This window comes from Miniopterus schreibersii, assembly GCF_964146895.1.
Source record: "Miniopterus schreibersii genome assembly, chromosome: 1".
NCBI classification, from domain to species: domain Eukaryota; kingdom Metazoa; phylum Chordata; class Mammalia; order Chiroptera; family Miniopteridae; genus Miniopterus; species Miniopterus schreibersii.
Genome location: NC_138101.1, coordinates 23022054 through 23046411, shown reverse-complemented (window position 1 = coordinate 23046411; position 24358 = coordinate 23022054). Strand labels below are relative to the sequence as shown.

Sequence of the window (24358 nt, the reverse complement as noted above, 5' to 3'; positions counted from 1 at the left end):
GTTCCCAGGCGGTGACTTCCCAGCTCCCGCAGCGGGTCGCCCGTGGGACGCCGAAGGTCGCCCTCGGCCGCGGGCGAAATCGCGCGACCAGGGGCCCGGCGCCCGCGCGGGGGGCGGGGGCGGGGGCGGGGGCGGGGGCGGGGGCGGCGCCGGAGCGTTTCCCGGGCGAGCGCGCGGCCGGCCGGCTTCCGGAAGGCTGATTGCATCAGGTGTGAGCCCCGCGTCTCCGCCGCCCAACCTGGCGGCCACTGCGCCTGCGCGCCGCCCCGCCCCGCCCCGCCGCCCGGGACTCCACCGCGGGTTTTCCTCCGCGTCCGCCCGGGACCCAACCGCGAGGGCGGGCGCCGTTTCCTGCCCCGAGACCCTAAAGTGACGGGCTTGGTGGCGGGACTCCTCGGGAGCCGCGGGGAGCACTAGGGTTCGAGGGGGGCGAGTGTTGCGTAGAGGACCCGCCGGGAAGGCGGGGGGCCGGTCCCGCCTCTGCTGCTGAGGGACGGGGTGGTCGTGGGCTCATTTCCTCGCGTCTGGGCCTGAACGCCGTAGGCTAGATGACAAGGCTCTCCAGTTCCGAGCCTGCATTTTCCCGAAGCGGGTTACATTTCCCGAAGCGGGCTCCCGACTGTCCATGGCCCGCGTCTTGGGGTGCAGAGGCCCGGCCCCAAGGGTGAGAGCGCTTCCATGGATGTCTCGGGGGCAGTACCGGTTTTCCGTTGCAGGCGCAGCGACGTGATGGTTGGCCTCCAGTGGGTCGGAGGGAAGCGGTGCAAACGCCAGGAGCCTCTCGTCACGAGGCGGCTTCCCCTCGCCCGCCGTTCCCCCAGCGCCGTGGTGAGCGCGGCGGGGTCGCCTCGTGGACTTCCCGCCGCACGCCCGGTTCTGAGTGACCCTCTGAAGGCCGTGTGTCCACCTAGGTGGACTGTAAGCTCCATGAAGGCGGGGCCCGGGCTGCTTTATTCCCCGCTGTCCCAGGCTTGCTGTAAGACCTTGTGGATCCTCAGTAAATTCTCATGTTCGGAGGAACAAAGTAATTCCCACCTGAACCGCTCTGAGTCCTCCCTTGAAGGGTAAGGACCAGCTTGTGTGAGTTTGAGGAAGGCGAGCATGCTGAGATTTGGGGGTAAGGGCGAGCGAGGAGGGACCATCAGTTCGTTGTTGCCATGAATTTAACTTTCAGCATAATCTCCCTGAAGGAGATCATGGGTAAGGCCGTGTGAGTGTGCAGAGCGGTGGTTCTCCAAGCGTGGCCCTCAGACCAGCGTCGCCCGGGAGCTAGTTAGATACACAGATGCTTGGGTCCCACCGCAGACCAGACCCACCCAGAGACTCTGGGCGTGAGACCCAGCGCTGTTTCCAGGAACCCTGCCGGCGCTTCTGACTCAGGCTGGCGTTGGACAACCACGGCAGGGGAGGGGCAATCCTAAGGATGCTTTGGGGATGTCATTCAGATCTCTGGGAAGAGCACTGATTACCACTTACACGGTGTCCGTTCTTATCAGGACCTTGCTTGTCTGCTTACAATTGAGTTAAAGGTAATTTTCCTGGGGGTGAAAAGGAAATTATGCTCTGCCCCTTCCTCCTGGAGATGTGTTTCTCCCCTGAGGTGATCTTGCTGTGATTGTCACATTGAGGAATATAGGCTGTCTCCCAAAAAATGTGTATGTACTTTAACAGCTGATCTATTACATTTTGAAAATGAAATGTGTGTTTTTAAAAAAATGTGTCTTTATTGCTTTCAGAGAGAGGAAGGGAGAGGGAGAGAGAGAAACATCAATGATGAGAGAGCCGTCCATTGGCTGCCTCCTGCACATCTCCCACCAGGGACTGGGCAGCAACCGGGGCATGTGCCCTGACCAGGAATCAAGCTGAGATCTCCTGGATCCTAGGTCAATGCTCAACTGCTGAGCCATGCCAGCGAGGCATGAAATGTATTTTAATAAACACTGCCTTTGTAATTATTCAGTGTGTGTATAGTTTGAGGGGACCCCCATAGTGCGTGTGTGCCTAGCATATACCTAAGGTTCTGCCTAAGGAGGCAAAAGGAAGGATGTCTCCCTTACAAGTAGCAGCTCGGAGGGTGTGGGCAGCTCTCATCTGGGGACATTCTCCCATCACAAGGGAATGCAGACATGTAGGAGAAAAGACTAGCCAGGGATCAGGTTACCCAACTGCTTTATAGTGCAGACAGACGCCAGGCCACATGGAGGGGATACCCGGCTGCTCCCTGACTCCCGGCATTGGGTCTCCACACCGTAGGCCCCACTGCCTCCTTGCCATCCTCCCAGATGATGGGGGACTGAATCCCAGAAGCCCCGCAGCCTCTGCCTGCAGAGGTCGCACTAGGAGCGCGGCCCGCCCCCTCCGCGCCCTCCGCCCCCTCCGCCCCCGGCCCCGCCCCGCCCCGGTTCGGCCCCCTCCCGGCCGGCCCCTCCAGCCGCTCCTCGCGCAGCCGCCGCCAAAGCCTGGAGAAGTGGAATCTCGCCGGCGTCGCTCCCTGCGCGGGACTCGCGGAGCGGCACTGGGCATGCTCAGTCGCCGCAGCCTGTCCGGGTCTCAAGTAGGAAGCTCGCGCGCTGCGCCCGCAGCTGATCGGGCGCTTCTCGGAGGGTGAGACTGGAGCAGAGCCGTGGGGCACCGCGCCCGAGGCGAGCACCGTGCGCACCAGCGGTGAGCCTCGCTTTCTTCCTTGCTTTTGCCCTGCACCCCGCGGCGGCCCAGGAGTGCTGGCGAGAGACCCGGGCAGCGGCGTGCGGCGAGTGGCTGCGCGTCGTCTCAGCCGCCGCTCCTCTGCTCCCGGATCCGAGGGCTGCGCGGCCACTGCCACCCGCTCAGCCGCAGCCACAGCTGCAGCAGCTGCCGCCGCATCTGCAGCGGGCGCCCGCTGCGGAGTCCCGTGCGCCCTGCGCCCGCGCCGCAGGGCCGGGTGGCGCGGCAACTGCGGGCTCACTCCTCTTGACTTGCATCCCTCCTGCTTCCCGGTGCCCTCTTTCGCTCGGCAGCCGGGGCTTGGCTGGGCCTGGGGCGGCGGAGACAGGGTTGGAGGGGGTGCGCCCGGGTGGGGGCTGCGGAAGGGAAAAGTGAGGGTGGGCGCCGGCGGGGAAGAGCGCACACCCCCTCGCCCTGGCACCGGCCTCCGCCGTGCGGCTGGGCTCTCCCTCCCGGGGCGGCCGCGCGCTCCTGCCGGGGAGTTGGAGACGGGGCTGGCTTCTCGGGGGTTCAGAGGCCAGCCCCTGTGAGATCAAAAGGGGAAAAGTTCTTTTCTCCCCTCGGAGGCAGAGAGCGTTTTAACTAGAAAATGGCTGTGCGAAGGGACCGAATCAGGAAAGCGGGCCATTGGGTCCAGAAAACCCCTCCGCAGCTCGCCGGGCGGAATGGGGGGTTGAACGCTGGAAATGACATGTGTGTGAGCAAACCTTGCAGGACCCAGGCAGGGATGCGGAGTCCCGCAGAAACAATGAAAGGTGGTCTCGACATCGGGTGCAGAGCGAGCGAGCTGAGAAGTCAGGGGCGAAGGGCCCAAGGAGCATGGGACTTGAATTAAAAAATTAATAAATTGGAGAAATCAGATTTAGAGTTGTGGCCGTTTTGTAGTCAACTGCTACGCGGTTTACAGGCTCGACCGTCACAAACGTTTTTGGTGGGATGAGTGGTTGGGGAGAGCCAAGACTGAGAGGAAACTAAGGTCAGTGTCCGAAGCTCCGACAGGACTGGGCTCTGAGAAGGCACAGATTGTTTAAGAAGTCCCTCAGCCGCTGGCTTCACATTGTGCCTGATGACAGGTGAAATACCTGAGGGACTATCATAAAATGATGCCGGCAGTGGTGTTCGAATTCCAAGAAATGAGGAAACTTGTGAGGCCGGCATTGGTTTGTCATTTGTTTTAATATTTCACTGATTTAAAAACAGTGGCATCCTGACCTGTTGTTCTGGATTTGGGTCTATTGAATCTTTGATTGATTTATTTTTTTACCCTTGTCATGCATTTATATTTCAAATCTTGCCCTCAAATGTCCATGATAATTAAGAGCATCTGAATTCATGTAGCTGGCCTTTCAGGAAGAGACGATCCTTGAGAGGGGATTTCTTTATAGCAAGTAGGTAGCAGCTTTGTTGTATTTTCAGTTTGTAGCTTGGAAGCAGTATTTGCTCAACACTTGTTTATTATAACTTGCAGAATCCTAGAAATGGTACTGTTTTGAAAGGATGACATTTGCCAAAAGAATGAGGAACCTCCACGCTGGGGGAAATGCTGAGAGAACACAGGTGGCAGTAGAGTACAGTGGGCTGGTAGTCAGAATACCGGGGGGGAAGCAGATGCGAGGTTTCTATGCCATCCTTTTGTCATCGCCCTGAAAATTCACTCAGGGTCTTCAAAACGTGGGATGTTCCTAGGTGTTTGCTCAGAGCCTTTGTGACTTTGAGAGAGGACTCCAAAGTTTAGATTCTTTTCCAGGGAAGGTGTTTATGTCTTATGCTGTTCCCTTCCAAAATATATTTTTAACTAAATAAATTGCCTCCGTGGAACCAGCATGATTCTGCTTTCTGAAACTTTTAAAAGTGGTAGTGGAAAAACTCAGTAAGCTTAAGTGAAAAAGACTGGTGGTTTACACTTAACTTGAGTAATGTGCATACTGATGGCAAAGTTATTTAGGAAAAGACCACTAAACATTGCGAGATTCCACCTGTACAAAGACAAAATATCTTAAAACTGTTACTCTTTTTATGTCAGGTTTAAACTTTTGATGACTGTTTTCTTTTCCTGCCACTAGAGAAACAATAAACTTTGAATTCATTCCCCCCCCACCCCAGTTACAGCAGGAATTAATACTGAAAACTTTGCCATAACATTAGAATAGTGTTATGTTGATTACCCTGAATTCAGGATATCTAAATTTGTTTATTAAAAAAAATGCAATGTTGTCTCTGCCTTTTTTAGCTACACTTTTAAAATAAAAGAAAATATCCTGATGATACAACACCTTAAATTTTCCAGGAGTGGAGGACAGACTTTTAGGAAAGTATAGTACAAAGGTATTTCTGGTTATGTGGGTGATACTTATTTTCCTGCCCTGGGTTAAGGAAACAGCATTTGTTCAATGCTTACTATGTGTCAAGCCTGCTGTTAAGCTCCTTACATATATCATCTAATGTGTCAGTATCTTTGACATAAATGTCAGCTTCCCAAGAAAACCCCTCTGAGAAGGTGGGCGGTTCTTTGATTTCACAGCGATAGAACTTTAAAGTGTTAATTCATATGAGAATATCTTCAACTGGCTTTATTATTATTCAATATGCATTTCTTGTAAAACATCTTCGATTTGTGATTTAGAATTAGATTTGATTGGAACAGCCTATCCTCAAAATGATTTCAAAATTTTTTAAGATGCTTCCATCCAGATTTAAAAACTGTTTTGTGTACATTTATTTTCAACAATGTTGTACTACCAACAAATAAACTCAAATATAAGGCAAATAAATCCAGATTACCTACCTTCATTTTAATGTGTTTTTAGTGCTTATTCTGCATGTTGATATGTGATGATGGCATTTCTCTCAGTTGAAATGGTTTTTCAGAGGCAGAGTGACCGACTCTGCATAATTAAGGGTCTAGTGGAATTTGGTGGAAAGACCATCAACCAGGGGATCCCAAGACTTGCCTTCTGGGCCAGGCTCATCCACTACTTTAATTTACTATGTGACCTTGGAAAGTGAGTACATTTCTCTGGGCCTTAGTTTTTCCTATTTATAAAATGTGGGAGTTGCTGTAGAATACACCCTCTGGGTGTCTGTGGGGTTCTTCTTGTCCCAGTCCAAGGGTCTGTGATATAGCCATTCGAGGAGGAGGGACTTCATTTAAAGTATTCGACAAAGCCGATTTTGTGTTTCACTAAGTCTGTCCTGTCCTGCTTTTTTGAATGCCCTTCCTTTTTTGGCCAATTCCTGCCTCCCTTTTAGTTGTTATTTGTTGAAGAGTGATTGTCCTACAATTAATTCTTTGTGCCCCTACCAAGACTAGGTAGGAGATAAAGCACATTGAATATTTAAAACTTTTATAGCATCTTCTAAGGGGAGACACTGCTCTTGGGCATTCTGAGAAAGAAACCTCCATGGGGGCTGCAGAGGAGGGTGTCCTGTGCCTTGGTGGCCAGGGCCCACCCACATGACATTTTGGCAAGCCTTTCCCAAGTCACTGTCCTCTCACTTCAGCCCTTGATCAGAAATGCAGCCCTTGATCTTTGGCTTACTATGATCATTTCATGTTAACACCATCACTGGGTTGGGTAGGTGCCCATGGTCAGCTGCTGCAGTAGCTGGAGTTACGGCTCTCGGAATGTGCCCACACATTGTTGGCAAGGTCATGAACTTTTTTTTTTTTGGCAAGCTATGATGATGAGGCAGAGAGCAAAGGAAACCCATCCCACTTGGTATTTTTAGTGCACTTTGCTTTCAGAGTGCTCACAGAACTCAGCCTCATTAACCTTTAAGTGAAGTAGGTGAGGAGGTGCCAGAGTTGTCATCCATATTTAAATAATTGATAATGAATGGACAGTGAGTCTGGGGCTTCTGATCATAACCAGGCTCCAGAGTTTACTGGGCCTCTGCTAGGAGTGGAGCAATCACTCTGAACACGAGATGGGAGCTGGAGGAGAGGAAGGACAGAGCAGGCTGAAAGTCAAGTCATCACAACTTGGCAAGAAGTAAGGAGCCTGAATCTGCATTAGAGGCCTTTGGGTGTAGAGTTACAGGAGGCACTCCCTTTCTACATAATCTTATTTCCCTCATATGTGAATCTTACCCAGTCTTCTAAGCATTGAACAAATGCTAGGACAGGCGTTGCTTTCACCGTCAGGAGACAAGTTCCAATGTATAATTTATTGGTATATAAAGTATATAGTTTCATATGGACAGAGGGGGGAAGAGAACATTAAATAAAAACGAATGGTACCGAATTATGATTAAAGTTTTTCTGTATTGTTTATTAATGATTTGATAGTGGTTATAAATAAAATGAACCGTTCTGTCCTTTGCCTCTTACAGGAATCTTGCAAAGTTTGGTCTGCTAGATAATAACTGAGGTTTTTGGAATGCATCTCTACTGCAAAGTAAGCTTTGGGAATGCTTAGAGTGAGAAGAAGAGTGGTTTTGTTTTTTCCTTTTAAAGTTGACTGAAAAGAATGCAGGTTTGGAACTGAGCTAGAAGTGTGCGCTTAGGAGGACGAGGCTGGGGAGAACGTGTAGGGCTCCAGAGAGAAGGGAAATGCCCTTCTTGAAGAAGGAGAGCATGGCATTACCGGAGGTGTGGGATGCAGCATTTATAAGGCCGCTGCCCAGTGAACCAGAGCTTGGGTTCTGTACAGTTTAAAAGTAACCGTGTCTACTGTATGCAAAGCACAATACTAGGCCTGCTGTGGTTGTCTATTGATGACATTTTCACTGTCCCTATCAAAATGATAATGATGACAATACAGTAGGTGTATTCAAATGAAAAGATACATCATTTTCTCTGAGATTATACTTTTCCGATTTGGGGGTGAGATTTTTTTAATGAATTGATGGGAATATTTTTACTTGGCAGCTTAAATGCCCATGAAGTGGATAAGTCTGGGAATTCAGGCCTGAGATGTAGACAGCCCTGCCCTCGGGATCAAGTTGAGTAGTGGAGGCCAGGTCAAACCAGAGCTTGTGGGTGGGCTTGATGGGGCCTCTGGGCCTTCCAGGAATGTAGTCACTGGTACAGATGCAAGGTCCTAGGAACTGAAAAGACTAATTTTGAAAGTGCTCTGGGAACCAGCAGCTATTTTTGAATTATAGCCTAAGAATGACAAGGAAAGCGCCAAGATGAAACATGGGGATCTGAGAGAGCAGAAGGAACTAGTGAATCTTAGCAGGCCTCACAATGCTGGATCTTGATGTTTGTTTCATTGCATGCAGGCCTGTTTCTGCCAAAACAGCACACTTTAGCAATTAGGGGTTGGTGATTCTAGGAAATGCTGATGGAGTCAAAGCCAAAGAACCAAGAGTTGTGTAACTGGCAGCTTGGTTTGGACCAGTACAATATCTTACCCTCCAGGGTGAGCCTTGATGAATCTCTAGAGGAAGCTCAAGAATAATTTACTCATGGAATTGCAAAACTTAAGTTATTTCTGAGTTTTAAATAGTAGCTTAATAAAATAATGTATTACTGATAATACTTTAAAAATCTGTGCTTAGTGACCAGACCAGTGTGGCTCAGTTGGTTGGAACATTGTCCTGTTCATCAAGGGTCTTGGGTTTGATTCCAGTCAGGGCATATACCCAGGTTTTGGTTTTGACCCCTGGGCGGGGCTCATGAGGGAAACAACCAGTCGCTGTTGCTCTCTTACATCGATGTTTCTCTCTCTCTCCCTCTTCTTTCCTCTCTTTTCAAAATCAATAAAAACATATCCTTGGGTGAAGATTTAAAGAAAATAATCTGTGCTTAGTGATATCTGGATTTCACTGGTCATAATAATATACTATTAATATTACTGTGGAGCTCCTATTTTGTACTGAGAACTTTACAGCTGATACTTTATTTAATTTATACAAAGCACTGTGGGACTGTTCCCATTTTAGAGATAAGGAAACTCAGGTTCTTTTTACACTAAGGACTGCACAGTGAATGATGATGCTTGCCCTAGAATTGTAGTCAGTGCAGAGGAGTGCCTGGGTTGCTGGGGGACTGACTGGATGAAGCAATAACACTTATTAATTAATTAAGGGTCCAGTATGTGCCTCGTGTTATCCAGGAAATATTTCTCTTAGTTTTTTGCGCTACCTCCTTCTTGTTTCCTCTTGTATAGGTGAGGAAGCCTTGGTTCCGAAAAGTTAAAGGACTTGCCCAGTTCTAAACAAAGCCTGTGTTCTCACTACACCATGAAACCTTCCTAAATTCAGCATTTGGGGAAAAGGTGACAATTTCACCTTTGGTTCATTTTCAAAATGGACGTTCACCTAAATCTTCATATTTCATGGTGGAACTATTTCTTCTAAATTATGGCCCCAAAGTGCTTTGCTTTCATCTGAACACAAATTGGGTAGTAGGGAAATCCAGATATAATTGCTAAATATGCCTGAAACTTGGGGTTGCTGTATTGAATCTCTCTGGGCAGATTTCCAGTCTAGAATGTTTCTATTGTAAATAAAATACACCGGAATCTGAGTTGTCCCCATGTGCCAGTTATGAGGCGATGTTGGGATGACAGAAACTTCTGATGACTGGAAAAAGATGAGGTGATGATTTCAGGGTCTCTCCAGCAGCCCCATGGCTGATGAGACTTCTGGCTGCTAGAGTGGTGGGTCTGGAGAGAGGACCCCAGTACCCCAGATGATGGCGCCTCTCCTTGGGAACATCCAGCGTGCTCCTGGGTGCTGGCTCTCTCCTTACCTTCTGATCTTCATTTGGTTTCCCAAGTAGATTTTTATTCTGGGCAAGACAGGCAGTAGACCTGCCACACTGAGTATCCCAATTTGCTGGGCAGCATTTTTGTTGGTGAACAAATTAGAATTTCCTTAGCATGAACTAGGTTTCTTGAGCTGATTTATTCCTCAGTGAACTAACGCAACTAAATTTTTTAGTATATTAGGCAAGGCATGGGCTTATAGTGAACTCAGGGCGGTATAGGTACTTCAGAAGCACTGATTCATCCTTAGATTCTTCTCATGATCTGACCAGAACCTCTTATCTTTCTCAAGAACCAAGTTTTATTTCTTTATACTTTTTTCAGGTCCCGAGTGAAGACAGAGATGCCTTCGTTTGGTGACACCCATCTCAGCTTCCTTTGTTCATGCCTTTGTTCGGCAAATGTTTATTGAGCCCAAGCTTTGTGCCGGGCACTGCATGAAGTTCAGAAAGACAGAGGGAACGTGCTAGAGTGCTGGTTGTAAGGTGCTGCGCAGAGCGTGTGTGAGGTTCTAGGGAGCGGAGAGGAGGGGCTCCCCACTCCGCTGGAGCAGGGAGGCTTCATGAGCAGGAGCCGTGCCGGGGGACTTCCAGTGTAAACCCCCACTGCAGAAAACCCTTCAGCTGTCTCCTTTTTCGTTTCTCCTTCACTCAATAGGACTGTTGTAGCCTGTTTCTTCTACCCAGGATTTGCCACTCTTTCTATAAGGGACATAGAGATTTGGCCTGTCAGATCCCTATAGCAGTGGTTCTCAAAGGGGGCAAGATACTGCTGTTATCTAGTACGTAGAGGCCGAGGGTGCTGCTAAACATCCTAACTGCAGAGGACAGCCCCGTGCAGACCGAGGTGGTAGGGATTTGGAGGTTAAAAGCCAGACTCTTAGGGTTCCAATACTGCTCTGCAGTTGAATGGCCATGTGACTGTGGACAGCAGAATTATACTTGGACAACAGAATTTGCGGTGCCTCAGTTTCTTCATCCGTAAGTAGGAGTGCTAATGGTTCCTATAGAATATGGACATGAGAGGTTCATGAATTAATATATGATACATGAACAGTACTTGGCATGAAGTAAGACCTTAACAGTTAATTTTACTTTTAAGCGAAAACTTTAAACTTTGACTCTAAAGAGCTTGAATTTGGAGACTCTGGGGGAGCTGAGCTTGTGGCACCACCTGGCAGTAAGCGTTGGTGTAAGAATTAGCCAGTTTTTGTTTCTCTGATTCCTTTTTGTCCGTGGGTTTTATTTTCCACTGTTTTCACCTCTTGATTCTAGGACTTTGGGTAGTTTTGCCTTTCATCCCTTTTTCCCACCCCAGGGACCCAAATTTGTGCCCTTGATGAACCTCCCCCCAGAGGGCTAAGAAATATATTTATGATTTTCCTTAGTGCTGTCTATTTTGGGAATAGTGAGAAAACAGGAAGCAGGTCGGGGAGATGCTGCATTACTTCCTGATTGTCACAGCTCCTTTCTCCATACGATTCTGTGCAGGATCGAGGCAGGTGGTAATGCCTGCGTAGAAACTCTTCCTTCTACACCCACCAGCTACACCCCCAAGTTAGGTGCCTGCTGCTTCCAAAATACCCTGTAATTGGGTCACAACACTACTTGCCTGCTTGAAATCATTTCTAAAAATCAGAGCAAAGGCACAGACCATGTCAGTGGGATATGAAGTGTCTCTATCTTTTACTTTGAGGCTTCGCAGATGTTCTGGAAACTCAAGACAGCAAATTTGTTATCTCAAATAGGTGGCAGTCTCTCTGTGGCCTAGACCTGTGCCTTACTTTCATTTGCAAAAGTACTCAAACCGTAGCCCTTTCTGACTTTCCACAGGAAGATGAACTTGTGGATTTCACTCAACAGGCCAGATTTACTGTTGAATTTTCATAACATAAGTGACTTGAAAAGATTTTCATTCACTGGTTTGAATGGTCATAAAAGACTAGAGAAAAATGAAGTTCAGTTGTTTTAGCTTTCTAATTCCTTCCCTAGGACACGGTCATCTCTCCCCTGAATGAGAGCAGTGGCCTCTTGGTGGCCTCCCAGCTTGTCCAGCTCCATTCATTCAGTTTGGCTTTCCAAGTGCTGGGGTAGGCGCTGTTCCAAGTGCTGTGTGTGGAAACTGACCAGAATGGCCACTGCCTCTGCCTGCTGGAAGCTGTCAGCCTGTAGGGAAGGACTGACAGCCAAAGAACTAACTACGGTAAAATCGGATGTGTGCTATCTGGAGAAGTACTCAGTGCTTCCCAGGCCAGTACCTGCCCTGGTTGGGTGTGGAGGGTGTGCCAAGTAAGGCTTCCCAGGAATAGGGATGCTTAATCCATCCCACAGTGTGCCTGGCACCCTCCATCTCTGCGTCTGTGTGAGGCCCCCCTGGCTCCCAGCTCCCTCTGGAGCCCTGCTGTTCCTGATGGTGTGCCTCTACTTTCCTTCTGACCACTGTCACATCTCACCTGGGAGTCTGCAGCTGCCTTCTCTGTGGCCTCTCTGTGTGTGTTCTCTACACTGTCTCCAAGGTGATCTTCTGAATCTTCTGCAAGTCTGGGTATGTCCATCCCAACCCTTCAGGGGCTCCTTGCTGTCCTTGGGGTGAAGTCCCAGCTCCTTGACACCACAGCGACACCCTTCATGATCTGCTGTGCTCTCTCCCCCGTGCCCTCAGCTTGAACCACGCTGTTCTTACAACATGCGGGGTTTTCTGTGGCCTCCAGGCGTTTATCCTGTCTGTTCTTTACCTGCTTGACTTCTGTTCCTCATTCAGGAAGTAGCTTAATCATCAGCCACCTCAGTGTGCGTCAGAATGACTTGAGGGCTGTTAAAACACACAGTGCTGGCCCCACCTTCAGAGTGTCTGGTTCTGTAGGTATACGGGGTGGCTTGAAAGTTTGCACTTCTAATAATTCCCCAGGTGATGCTGCTGATCTGGGGACCATACTTGGAAGATCACTGGGGCACATCATCAGAGCGTGACTGGTTCTCCTTGCTCCCACCGTGAGCTGCTCACACCCACTTACATCACATCTCTTGTTACACTGCATTGCAACCCTTTCTTGTCATGGCTTCTCTTCTGGTCTATGAGGAATTCACTGTTGCCTCTTCATCTTTGTGTTCCCAGGACTTAGGAAGTCCTGCGTGCTCAATAAATATTTGTCAAAGAACGAGTATATGAATGAAAAAGAATTTTGCCATTGAAGGTTTTAATAAATATGCCCCAGGGCATTTTCAGCAGCTAGTTTTCTTGAGAGTTTATCCCCAGCTATGATGATGTAGTCTTATAGCAGGATTTTAATGAGATCAGCATGAGTTTGGTTAACATAAGACCCAGTTAACTTTGTGGTTTTGTGTCCAAATTCCAGAAAGGTCTAAGGGAGGAGCTCACTTTAAACCCATTATTGTTTCTGGAATGACTCAAAAGTATGTAGTTTAAAAATTTTGTAGTGGCTCAGTCTGAAAATATGTGTCCAAAGGAAATGCAGATGTCGTTTAATTTAGCAACCATAGCATAAGCATGGTCTCTTTATTTGAAATAATAAATCTATTGAACTGAAATTAAATATAACCAGATGTATAAGTAATCATTTCTTCAAGCCAGAGGGAGGGATAGCTAGGTTATTTCACTTATTCATTCTGCATATGTTTATCGAGCATCTACTATGTGCCAGTAGGTCTTAGGGATATGGCAATGAGTTAAACACTCTCCGCTATCTTTGTGGGAAGTGCTATAAAGAAAATAACAATGGGTGATGTGATGCAAAGTGCCTAGTGGGCTCCTTTAGATCAAGTGGTCTGAGTGGGTAACTGTTAAAGATAGATCAAGTGTCCTGAGCATCTTCTCTCCCCATTAACATATTCCAGGAGGCCTGCAGAAAAGGAAATTAACTTCATTTAATTCAGCATTTTGCACAATTTCCCTGGAACTAGTGTTTCTTGATTGCACACCTTGGACAACCAGCTCTAAAGGTACAGCTGGATAGGTACTCCAAGTGATGGAGACTTCTCTCTACTCTCCACCTTCCGCTCCACCTTCAGCAGCTTTCTGATCATTTTTGGAGACTGCAGTACCTTTGGCAGGGACAGGATCTCTCACGTTGGTTTTCCTTGTGCCTCGTGTCCAGCTGGTCACCTCACCGACTTGGGTCCCAAGGTAAATGACATGTAGAGTCCTGGAGATTATTGTTCATTTGCTGCATCAAGAAATAGCTGGTTGCAATGCCACATGAAACTCAAGCCAGTTTTGTACATGCTTTGCCTCAATTTAACGAAGAATGGTTTTTTAACTTGTTCAAATTATGACGTCATCTATCTTCTTTTGGGTATTTAGACATTATTTTGGATGTCAGCTGACCCCAAATAGAAATAGGGAGAGAGGACTGACCTGTCAGAGTTGTTAAGGGTGAGCATTAGGTAAAAAATCAGCTTGGGCTCAGACTTGGTTAACACTGTATTGCGTTTTATTTACATTGTGGAATCTTAATCCCAACTTAAAAATATTTCATATTTCCTTTTGGTTGAGGTATGTTTAGTTTTGGTCCTTCCTGAAGGCAGAGCAGATGGTCTGGGTCTGTCTTTTTGAAAAGTTTTGTTCTCTGATAGTTTTTATTGTTCTAGTTTGGCACAGCAAGCTGGGAAAGAGACAAGGTGGGGAAACTCACAGCCCTGGTTGGTGTGGCTCAGTGATTACAACATCGGCCCACACACCTAAGGGTTATGGGTTCAATTCCTGGTCAAAGGCGCATACCTGGGTTGCAGGTTCGATCCCGACTCTGGTTGGAGTGCGTGCGTGAGCCAACTGATCGATGTTTCTCTCACATTGATGCTTCTTCCTCCCTCCCTCCCTCCCTGAAAATCAGTGGAAAAATTATCCTCAGGTGAGGATTAACAACAAACAAACAAACAAACAAACAAACAAAAATAGGGGAGAAGGCCCTATTCTATGCTTCTGATTTTTTAATGCTTGGGGCAGTGTCCAGAAAGATGTTAGGGGACTTAACTGAGAAGAGGTTTTAAAGACGCTGCAGATATAGATGGAACAGCCCGGAAACAGTCCACCCAGGAAGGGAGTCAGGGCTGGAGTGCTAGGGAGAATTCAGGCTTGGCGTCCCCAGGGTTCCTGTAGCTTTGGGAACCTCAACTTTAAATTTGGAATGAATGGTCCTTTTGGGTCCCCCTTGTTGGGGTGCTCTGTTTTCACAGCCATGCTCTTCCTAATGAGACAGGAAATTCAGTATGAACAGTGGGTGTGTTGGACACCATCACTGTGGGCAGGGTCTCTGTGATTTCATCATCTAGTATCCTAAAATCGGGGGAAAACTCCCGAATTTAAGTGAAGTGTATTCCAATGATTTAGCAGAAAGTGCAGCCAAAGTAACACTCACTGCTCTTACTCATGAGACTTAGCAATTGGGTCAGTGTCATTTTCTAAAAATGTCCTTTTTTCCAGGACTTGAGGTTATTTCTACTAAAATAAATAAAGGAAGTCTTGCATTCCATCAACTTATGTATAATTGTCTCCTGGTCAAAGTCATCTCTTGCTGGCTTGAGTTTTATTTCAGCTTAAGTCATTTTCCTTTAGTGGTACTAGATCCTGCTGTTATATATGTATATATATTTTTTATAAGCCACAGATAGAAATAAGAAACAAAAATAAGGTGTGGAATTTTTATCTTTTCTCCCTTTAATTCTGAGAACATGTGGATTGCAAGAAAAACCAATTAAAAAACAACAACAACCTGAGGAGACTGTTGACTTGTGGCTTTATTATCGTTATTTCCTCTAAAGAAAACAGGATTTTTATTAGATGTGCTATTTTCCACTGAGAGATATAATAGCGGTGTGGATGGTTGCATTTGGAGTTTATATACATTTTTACTTACCGTTTAAATGATTTTGTATGAACAGTTGTGAAGGTGTGATTTCCTTCTACACCAGCTATTCAACAATATGTTACTGTCTTGCCAAGAACAATTTTTTTGTACTGAAGTGAAACTTCAGGCAATATTAACTTATTTTTATCATAGGAAAGCTCGGTAGATACAAGTTTTCATGAAGGCACATTTATTTTTCTTTAGTGTTGACCTTGAAAGTTAACTTTTGAAATGTTTGCAGACATATCATGTTGATAGATGGTTAAGTGAAAGAAGGAAGATACTCAGTGTGATGTAATTATAAATGTTTTATAAAAATGAAGATGGACTGGGCTCCAGGGTGTGATTATGGATGATTTTGTTGGTTTTCCTCTCTCTTCTTCCTTTTCAACTATCCTTAGTGTTTTTATATCCTTTTAGAAATGAGTAAGTAAATGGGGGGAAAAATAATTCTCATGTGTTCATTTTTATTTCCTCTAGAGGATGTGTATTTCAGGGTATTTATTCAAGGAGACTAACTGGGGAAAAAAGAGAACTGGCCTTTACACTTAGTGAAATAAGCCAGTCACAAAAGGATAAATATTGTGTAATGTCCTTATGGTACCTAGAACAATCAGATCCATAGAGACAGAAAGTAGAATGGTGGTTACCAGGGGCTGGGAGGAGGGGGTGGGAGGTATTATTTAAAGGGTCCAGAGGGTCTGCTGGGGGAAGATGAAAAAGTTCTGAAGATGGATGGGGGTGATGGTTGCCCCAAAACCTGAATGTGCTTAATGCCACCGAACTGTACACTTAAAAATGGTTAAAATGGCAAATTTTGTTACGTATACTTTACCACAATAAAAAAGAAAAAGACGTTTATCCTAAATAAGAAAAGAAAAAGAGAACTGGTCCCATGTCCTCACTAACCCAGGGACTGTGACCCAAGGAGTCTTGCCTTATTGTCAATTTAGAACCTGAAGGAAGAATTAATTTTCATTGGACTGAAGCTGCTCTGGGCATGTCCTAACCTTGGTGCAATCTGCAACTGGGACCTGAAGCTCTGACGAGTGGGGAGAGCACAGCCCCCAAGAGCTGGAGAGATTATGGGTGCCACTCACTTGAACCTAACACTGAGCTCCTGTGTTCAAAAGCATTTTTTTGCGTGAAACTAACACTGACCCAGACAAGTTTGAAATTGTGAATGGGTATGCTGTACAGCGGGCATGTTTGGGGCCATGTCTATTATTGACTTCTACGTTGGAGATGAAATCCTTTGGCAAAAGTTAATCTTCATTGGAATGTCCTCAAAAACTGGCACCTTTCCTACTTATTCTGTTGAATGTACCCTCAAAGCCAAGCAGCTAGGTGGCCTCACCTTTCTTTTGCCTTGCCCATGTTGTTCTAAAGAGAATATAGGTTTTATTCTGGAGTCTAGACAGAGCAGAGTTTTAGTTCGGGCCCTGCCCTGGGATAGGTGGAGGTGGGTGGGTGCCCTGCCTGTGCCACAGTTTCTCCATCTGTAAAACATCTAGAAGGATACCCACCTAGTTGGGAGGGTTTACTGTGATAACATGTGGAAATGATGCTATAAAGTAATCAAGATATTTACTTTCTTGATTTCCTGTTGGTGAAACAGTCAGTAGGTTGACCAGGCATTCTAGATTAAGTTCACATTTGTTATTGTGCCGTAGAAGATGGCCCTTGATCAATAATTTACATACTGTTTAGGATTAAAATATTTTAAAATAATTCTTTTTGGAAAGGCTGATGGGAGACATTTATAATTGGTAGTAAGTTTTTAGTGTTTTATGTTCAACTCGTGGTGTTGATTTTTATTGTTACCTTCCCCCTCCCCTTTTAGTATCTTCAGAGAATGTGGAGGACAGTCCCTCGGTGTGTTTGATGCCTCTGATGTTTGATAGGCTTGGAAGACCGATACTGTGGTTTTGAACTTGGGTTAGTCTATCTGCGTGGTGACCTCATCTGTAGGAGGATCCTGTAGAAATGATAAGGGTTAATGTTTATTGAGCACTTACTGTGAGACAGTGGTCACTGTGACAGATGTGTTACATGGAGGATATTGTTTGTCTCCACACCTCTATGAGGTAGCTGCTGTGATTAATTATCCTCAAAACCAGGCAGGGAAGCTGGGACTCATCAAGGTTGTCCAAGGGCATACAGCCAGAGCAGGTGGTAGGATTGATCCAAATATAGATTATGAGGACAGAACTCGATATTGAAGAAGATACTCTGTCAATGTGAATCCAGGCTCCCTCCCCCTATTCCCTTAAATTAATATTTTCCTAAGACACAAGAACCACTAGATTGCAAAGTTGGGACTTCCCTAGGAGGGTAGAGTGTCTAAGGAACAACAAATGTGAGAAAGCTCATGTCAGAAGCACAGACTGTATTTGGTTGTAATTGTAGCTGTTTTGCATTTTTTTCTAATTGCTTTTTTTAAACAAAGAAAATTTCTACACTCTCTGTAGGGTGATACATACTTTCAAAGGATGTAATTGGGGATCTGATGTTTTTCTTTATGAAAAATCAGTTATTTCTCTAATCCTTGAGCACTCTGTCCTGAGAATGCGCTCAGTATAATTACAAAGGATAAGCTCCCGCTGCCTGGGGTAAGCAACTGGCCATCTCGAAATGTTCTGTGAATATAGTAGCCTGAAAATTGCATTTTAATGTGGTGTACCAGTAAAACAGAGTTTTACTTGCTGAGTTATTCCATGTTAATAATGATCTATTTCTCGAGGAAGTCTGTTTTATTTTTTTAAAAACATGAGTCATTTGTTTCTTCCAGAATAATTGAACTGTCCTTTGGAGTAACCTGTTAGTGCTTCCACTTCTACTTGAGTCAGGATAACTGATGGAATGCAAGAAAGCAGATCAAATTTCAGGTCGAAAATTTGATTTTAGGAAATATCTTCTCTACAATGTTTGCTTTGAGTAGCTTTGGCCTGTAGCCCATCCTGACTTAAATGCTATATCTTAATATTTAAAATGAGTTAAGTCAATTTATGTGGTACTTTTCACCATCTGTGTGATGTTAGCAAACTGTGGTCATTTATTCAGTTATCAGTGATGCCATCCAAAAAATAAAAATAAAAACAATTTCAAAGGTAATTCCTGAGTAGTGGGTTGGTTAACAATTATTCAGGCTAGAGAATTTTCCCAACTCTATTTAAAGGGCTAAATTCTGAATTAGTCTTTTTGGAAATTTCTGGCTGCTTCCCTAGCATACAGAGAAAATCAGGCTGCCAGTGTGTGGAGAATATATTTCTCATGATTAACAGATGAACAAAGCACTATTGATGTTTAAGTTTGACACTAGACTCTAGACTAGGAAGCTATCTAGAATGGGGAAAATTTGAAACACGCTTGTTTACTTGAATACTTGTGTACTTCGTTTACATTTTTCCATGAAGGCTAATTTTTGTTAATCAAAATTTGAAGGTTGCATGTAATCTTAAACCATTGGCTGTAGACCCCAAAGAATCATTAGCTTTCTGTAAAGAAGAAGGATCTCGTACCCTTTGGGACAGTATGGATGGACCTGGAGAATATTATGCTAAGTGAAATAAGCCAGGCAGAGAAAGACAAACATCACATCATCTAGCTTATATGCGGAATCTAAAGAACTTAATAAACTGATGAACAGAATAGATTCAGTGACATGGAAGCATAGATCAGACTGACGAATGTCAGAGGGATGCAGGAGGGTGGGTGGGTGGAGGGCGAGAGAGTAACCAAAGAATTTATGTGCATATATGCACAACCCAAGGACACAGACAATGGTGGGGAGGGGGACTGGGGAGGGGGAAGGAACGGGGTGGAACGGGTCATTGGGGAGAAAAAGGGACATCTGTAATATTTTAAACAAAAAAAAAAAATTTAAAAAAAAGAATAATTAACTTTCAAAGGAGATGGGCACTTCTAAGAGTCTTAAAAATAAAATAGCAAATGATTTCACTGTTATAGGATATTGTTTAATTATTGTTCATTGCTCAAAATTCAAAGGTATTGCCTTAAATGGGAGAAATGGAGGTGTATAATAAATTAAGAGTGTGGGAAGGTAAGCAGATTATAAGTATTTAAAAAAATATTTTTTTCTGGTATAGTAACTGGTTTCTATTCTAGGAAATACTTGCCTTTTTGTGATAAACAAAGTTTCTCATTACTTAAAGTATGTTTACATTTTGGTTGTGTTCTCTTTACCTTGCACGTAAAGAAACCCTTGAATCTCAGCCGCTGAGCATTGACCTAGGATTCAGGAGATCACAGTTTGGTTCCCTGTCAGGGCACATGCCTGGGTTGTGGGCTTGATCCCCACCGGGATGGCAGCTGATGTTTCTGTCTCTCTCTCCCTCTTCCCTCCTCTCTCTGAAATCAATAAAAACATATTTAAAAAAGAAAAGAAAAGAAGGAAACCCTTGAATCTCAAACCTTTAATCTTTCCCTTACTCAGAGGAGTGATTGAGAATTGGCAGTTCTTCATCAATCAAGAGCGTAACTGGTCATGGAAACTGAGTCATTCCCTGTATCTCTGGAGTCAGTTCTATACAGGCTATCTGTTGTAGGTTGAATTGTGTCCTGTGTTCCCCTGTCCCCCACCAAAAGATACCTTGAAGGCCTAACCCCTGGTACCTGTGAATGTGACTTTATTTGGAAAAAGGGTCTTTGAAGATGTCATCAAGTTAAGAGGAGGCCATACTGGAACAGGGTGGGCCCCAATGCAACAAGGCTGGTGTCCTTATAAGAAGAGGGCAATTTGGACACAGAAACATGGGGGGAACGCCATGTGAAGAAAGAGAGACACCTACAGGGAAGGGAGACGGCTATGCAAAGGAGACAGAGGTTGGAGTTATGCAGCTACAGACCAAGGAATGCCTGGGGCTACCAGAAGCTGGGAAAGGCTGGGAAGACCCTCCCTTAGTGGCTTTGGAGCAAGCCAGACACACAGGTAGCAGAATTCTAGCCTCTAGAGCTGTGAGAGGATACATTTCTGTTGTGTTAAGTCATCCACTTTGTGGTTATTTGCTATAGTAGCCACAGGAAACTGCAGGACTTTAGAGTTGGACTGCCTTCGTTTGAATCCTGGCTTCACATTCTAATGTGAGTTTGGACAAGTTATTGGACCTCACGGAGCCTCAGTTTCCTCCTCTATAAAACAGGGCTAAAAAAGAATATCTTCCTCATATAGTTCTTTTGAAGATAAAAAAGATATATGTGTAATACTTTGAACAGTGCCTGGTGCTATTATATGTAAAAAACAAACAACAAAAACCCCCAATCATCTTAACACTAAATAGAAGTTACTTGCTCCTTCAACAAATATGTATTAAGCTTCCTTTTTAATGTTGGGTCCTATGCGAGACAGTGAGTGTCCAGCGTGAACCAGGCCCTCATAGGTCCTTCAGATGATCATCCCTACTGTTAATGTGAAGAAAAGTGGATTCCATTTGGCATTTTCATGGGCAAGAACTGGGCCTGAAGAGTCTAGTGCAGAACCTGTCCTGGGAATGCCGTGAGTGTGGAGCCAGACTGCCTGGGGTCAAATTCTGGTTCTTAATAAGCTCTGACCTTGGGTGATAATAGAATTTTTAACTGTCTCTGCTTCAACTTCTGCAAAATGAGGACAATAATAGTACCTTCCTCAGTAGGATTATGGTAAGCATTAAATGGGTTAAAATACATAAAGTACTAGAATAGAGCTCTTAATAAAGTTATATTATTAAATGAACCCTGAAAGATCTCAAATTTGTGAATTCATTCATTCTTTTGATATTTATTAAGCATAGAGAATTCAGATATGAATCAAATGCAGCTTCTTTCCACATAGAACTCATAGTCATGTTGAGGGAGATTTATTTACTTGTTAGTGAAATAGCATATAACAAAGACGGTGGTGGAAAGTAGAAAGAGCATGGTTAATTCTGGGATTATTAGGGACGGTTTCCCAACCATGAGTTTTGGAGGTTGAATAGGAGTTTTCCAGACAGCAAAGAAAGGAAAGAACATTAGGGGAAACAGGAGCAGTATATCCAAAGGCAAATATGGGAGACACCCAGTGGTCACTCATAGTGGTGTAAGAGTATAGCATCTGGAGCCAGGATTCAAATTCTGCCACTTATTGCTGTGTGACCTTAAGCTACCTTCTTGACTTTTCTGTGCCACTGTATTTTTATCTTTTAAATAGTGATAACAGGCTTTGGGAGGATTAAATGAGTATATTAATTCAAAGTGCTTAGATCAGTGATTGGCCAAAGTAAGTGTTCAAAAAGTAATTCATTTTAATTAATGTCGTTCCTCTTGTATTTGCTATTAGAAGGCAAGGTTAAGAAGGCTCACTTAATATTCTTTTTTTAAAAAATATGTTTTTATTGATTTAGAGAGGAAGGGAAAGGAGAGAGAAACATCAATGAGAGAGAAACATCTATTGGCTGCCTCCTGCACGACCCCCACTGGGGATCGAGCCCACAACCCCGGCCCGGGCCCTTTCCGGGAATCGAACTGGGAACCTCTTGGTGCATAGGATGACGCCTAACCAACTGAGCCACAGCCACCAGGGCTCACTTAATATTCTTAATCGAGTGCAGTTATTCCTGTGGACGAATAAATGCTGCGACCTTGGGTCCATATACTCTCTTGAAAACAGGTTTCACCATTTGAACATTGTGAAAAAAAATGTAATGCATAGTGTTTAAATAGAGGAAAAAATGATTAAAATAAGTCAGACATTGGCACAAAACTATGTGTAGATTGCTGATTAGGCAAAATTTAAAACAAACAAACCCAGCATGTTGAGCCAACATGGTCTTATTTTTGAATCTGGTGAACCACCTGTATCTTTAAGTGATCTGTTTAAAGATGATTTGGGTTTGTTGTTAATTATCTCCAAATTCAGAGCACAGCCCGCTGGGGGTGCTGCCTCACTTGGCGTGTGTTCAGAGGTGAAGGGAGGCGTGCGGCCTCAGGATTTCTTTGGCTGCACATCTCAGAGTTGTGTGTGGATGGCAGATGTGTGATTTCAGCCATGGTCTCCCATTTTATTTGTTTAAGAAGGGTCATTTAAAATTGTGGTTTTCTTTGATCATGGAAGTAAGGTGACATTGTTATGACCAGACTCAGGAAAAAAAATAAAAAGTAAACATCGCTGGAAATTTTAACATTTGGAGGTAATAATTGTTAACACTTGGGTTAGAGCCTTCTAAGCCTCCTCTCGCTTTTGAACAATAGCAAGCCTTTCTTGACCACAGGGACAGCGAAGTCCAGCGCCGGACGCGGGGCAGACTGGTGAGTGCCGCTTGGGGAAGATGCCTACTCAGAAATCATTATGGAAAATCCAGGGCAGAACCAACATAATAGTGATCATGGGGTTGTTTTACATTAAATAGTTTAAAATGTTGGTAAAAATAAGTGGCTGGGCAGAGGTTATATCTATTTATTAATTCGACATATTTATTGAGTGTCATCTAGGTGCTAAGAGTACAGCGGTGAACGCAGCAGACAAAAATCCAAGCTTTTGTGTAACGTTCACCCATTGTCAGGATTCTAGACAGTAAGTAATTGATATTAAAAGTGCTGTGGAGGAAAGAGCCAGACTGGAGGGGTGGAGAAGGGGGGAGGGACTTGAAGGAGGAGATGTGATTTTAAATGGTGGGGTAGGAGTCAGAGAAGACTTTACGGAGAAGGTGGTGGTTGGCTCACGGCTGTAAGGGGCGAGGGAGGATGGCCAGCGCCACGTCCAGGAGCAGGAGGCCCAGCACAGGTGGACCCAGGTGAAGGAAGCGGGAAGGAGTAGATGCATCAGGCAGGTAAACGGGGGGGGGGGGGGGGGGGGGGGGGGGGTTAAGGTCGTGAAACATTCTGCAGGGCTAGTGAGGTCATTGCGAGGACCTTGACTTTCTCTCCAGTTAAGATGCGAAGCTGCTGTAGGGCTCCCAGCCAAGGGTAACTCTGACTTACGTTTCACAAGGGTCACCTGGTGACTGGTGAGAATAGACGTTAGGGGTGCTGGGCGGACTCAAGGAGCTCAGTTAAAAGACTGTCGTGGTCATCTGGATTGAGAGACGGCGGAGAGTCGGACAAGGGTGGCAGCTGGTGACTGGTGAGAATAGACGTTAGGGGTGCTGGGCGGACTCAAGGAGGTCAGTTAAAAGACTGTCGTGGTCATCTGGATTGAGAGACGACGGAGAGTCGGACAAGGGTGGCAGCTGTGGAAGTGGTGAGGAGCGATTGGGCTCTTGGTGTATTTTCAAAGTGGAGCCAGCAGGATTCATTGGTGGGTTGAGTGTGGGGGGTGACAGAAAGGGAGCAATCAAGGATGATGTGAGGAGATTCGTCTGAGCAGCTGGAAGTGTGAGGCTGCTCTGAGTTGAGGTGGACAAGACTGTGGGCGAGTGTCACGGACTGAATGTTTGTACCCCCCCCCCCCCCAAATTCATATGTTGAAATCCTACCCTCAGTGTGATGGTGAGGTGGAGCCTTTGGGAGGTAATCAGGGTTAGATGAGGGAAATGAGGGTAGAGCCCGTGATGGGTTTAGTGCCCTTATGAGTCACGGGGGCCCTTCCTAACCCTCTCCATTGTCCACCACGTGAAGACACAGCAGGAAGCTGTCAGTCTGCGGCCTGGAGGAGGGCTCTCATCAGACACCGAATCTGCTGGCACCTTGATCTTGGACTTCCCAGCCTCCAGAACTGTGAGGAATAGATTTCTGTTGTTCTTAAGCCAGCAGTCTCTGGTATTTTGTTATGGCAGTCTGAATGGACAAAGACAGGGTGGAGCAGGAGTTCAGCACTGAATGTGATCATTTGAGGTGTTTAATAGACATCCAGTTGGAGATACGGACCTGGAATTTAGATTTTGGAGTCTAGAGCTTAGGGGAGAGGTCTGAACTGGAGCTGTAGGTTGGGAAATTTAAAGATCACCCAGGTGGGGAGTGAAGACAGAAAAGACTTGCAGTAGCTAAGCCTCGTACTGACAAGGTAGGTAGGAGGGCTGAGGAAGAACAGAGGGAAGCGAGAAAGTGGCCACTCAGGTGGGGGGTGTCTTAGAAGCCAAGTGAAGGTGTACTTCAAGGGAGG

At 45.4% G+C, this 24358-nt stretch overlaps 1 protein-coding gene across 13 annotated transcripts in view; it reads left to right on the top strand.

Moving 5' to 3' along the window:
* Positions 1–648: 648 nt before the first annotated feature.
* Positions 649–24358, top strand: part of APBB2 (amyloid beta precursor protein binding family B member 2) — a 301427-nt gene continuing 277717 nt past the window's right edge. For 12 of the 13 annotated variants that reach the window (XM_081154835.1, XM_081154830.1, XM_081154827.1 and 9 more), the window contains exon 1: positions 2459–2664. The gene's annotated coding sequence lies outside the window, so the exon portion shown is untranslated. Of the gene's footprint in view, positions 665–2458; positions 2665–24358 lie in introns of those variants that run through there. The other variant, XM_081154831.1, reaches the window with a different exon arrangement.